We start from the raw sequence: 2500 nt of genomic DNA on the forward strand, positions 1-2500 counted from the left end.
TAATAATAATGATCCTTTCTACAATAGCCATAAGGCCGAAAATTTTGGGAAATGGGGCTAGTTGATTGCATTGACCCCAGTGTATAACTGGTACTTTAAGTTAGGGATCTTGTATTATAGAATCAGGGTCAGTCTCAGGTAGTTTGGGATGAAAAGGGTTGTACTATAAGTCTGCTCAATGAGGGTTTTGTCTGGGGCCAAACAAATAATACAACAGACAAAGATAGAGAGAAGGACAAAATAGATACTAAAAGGAATATTAAAGAAAAAAAAGAAAGAGAGACAAGAGTGTAAGCTAGAAGTAAATAAACGAGATAGAACCAAGTGAGAAAACACTAACGAAGTGGAATTAATTTGCCCCTTTGACAGGTAGGAAATTGCTTTAGATAAGAAACGGTGAATAATGACGTGGCATTATTAGAGACACTGATAAGTATATATCATCATCATCATCATCATCATCTAAATTGTGGGTGGGGGTGGGGTTGTTGACATTGTGGTTGTTGCCATCATTGGAATCATCATCATCGTCATCTCATCTCATCATCACCACCACTATCACCATCATCACTGTCATCGTCGTTGTCATCCCTACCACCACCACCACCATCATCCTCATCGTCGTCATCATCACCACCATCACTGTCATTGTCGATGTTGTCATCATTGGTGTTACTAATATATATATATATATATATATATATATATATATATATATATATATATATATATATATATATATATGTGTATATATACATATATATATATATATATATATATATATATATATATATATATATATATATATATATATATATATTATCAAACAAAAATTTTATTGACGGGATTTTGAAGTTTTGGCCCGCTAAGCAACTGTGGTTGGCAGTCCAACAATAACTTAGCTGACCGAAACTTGAAAGTCCTGTCAGCAACATTCCTGTTTAAGTATAATAAATTTTTTACGGAGATGTACTTGCATAGCAAGTGACCTGATCTGAGATCGTGTGCTGGAACAAAAACAATTTTGTCAGTGAACAGGTCGCGATCTCAAAGCGACGAAAATATTTTGGTAAATTAAATTCAAATGTTGAAGTGAATCTAACGGATTTTGTGTGTTATTTTAAATGGCTTATAAATGCCTTCCACGCTGCAATTGTTTATAATAAATTTGTACTCTACAAAAGTATGGAACAACCCATCAGATTAATGTAAAATGTTTTTATTGTAACTGAACATAAAAACAAACAGAGATATATATATATATATATATATATATATATAGTTACTTCCTGGGCATTGTCGTCAGCAAAATGGTTTTTGCTGATAATGCAGAAGAAGTGGGTATATGCTATTACATAATATTGCTAACTGGCTTATGCAACAACATTCCACTTGCCAAAAGTTGTTGAAACACGTGTATATTATATAAAGCCTAAAACACCAATTACATTTTTCTGTGATGATTATTACTATACACACACACACACACACACACACACACATATATGTACACACACATGCATATACATATGTGTATGTATCTATCAGAGAGAAAGAGATAGATGGAGAGAGATATAAATGAAAATTCTGTTCTGAAAAATGTCCTCCAAAATTCATAAATAAATCCCTCCCTTAAAGTTCTTCTGTTGCATTTGAGGCAGTGACATGGTAGTGAAATTGGAATATGGTTGTGGTGATGGTGTGATTGCATGGGTGCGGTTGCGGGTTGTAGTGTGCTGGGTGGTTGTGGTGGTGGTGGTGGTGTTGTTAGTGGTTTTGTTGTGTTAGTTGATGAGTAATTTTTTTTTAGGTCTAATAAAGAGAGAGAGAGAGTGGGAGGGAGTGACAGGGAGAGAGAGAGAGAGAGTGGGAGGGAGTGACAGGGAGAGAGAGAGAGAGAGTGGGAGGGAGTGACAGGGAGAGAGAGAGAGAGAGAGAGAGCTAGTGAGAGAATGAGAAAGAAAAAAATAGATAGATATTAAAATGACAGACACATAGGTAGATAGATAGATAGATAGATAGATAAGTACATAGATAAACAGTTAGATATATAGAAAGATATACAAATAAATAAATAAATATATATATATATATAATAGATAGATAGATGGATGGATAGATAGATAGATAGATAGATAGATAGATAGATAGATAGATAGATAGATAGATAGCTAGATAGATAGGTAGGTAAATAGATGGAGAGATACACAGATAGAAATATAGATAGATAGACCAACAGACACAGACAGACAGATAGAATAGATTGACAGACAGACAGGCAGATAGCAAAATGATAGATAGACAGGTAGAGATAAAGAGAGATAATGAGGGTGGTGATTGTGGAAGATGAAGTGCTGGTCAGGGTAGGAAACAGAGCGGAGGGGGTGTGAACGGGTGGTGGTGGTTTGGGTGTTGGAGAGATTGGTGCAGTGCCTAAGACTTTGACAGATTAGAACACATTAGTGAAAGACTGATGGAGTAGTAAGGGTGGCCCTAGAAT

The 2500-nt window shown here is 35.1% G+C and overlaps 1 protein-coding gene across 15 annotated transcripts in view; it reads right to left on the reverse strand.

Moving 5' to 3' along the window:
* Window positions 1–2500, reverse strand: part of LOC106870412 (otoferlin) — a 532367-nt gene that overhangs the window by 58120 nt on the left and 471747 nt on the right. The window lies entirely within an intron of this gene.

The sequence above is a fragment of the Octopus bimaculoides genome, chromosome 23 (genome assembly GCF_046866305.1).
Source record: "Octopus bimaculoides isolate indiv1 chromosome 23, ASM4686630v1, whole genome shotgun sequence".
NCBI lineage: Eukaryota > Metazoa > Mollusca > Cephalopoda > Octopoda > Octopodidae > Octopus > Octopus bimaculoides.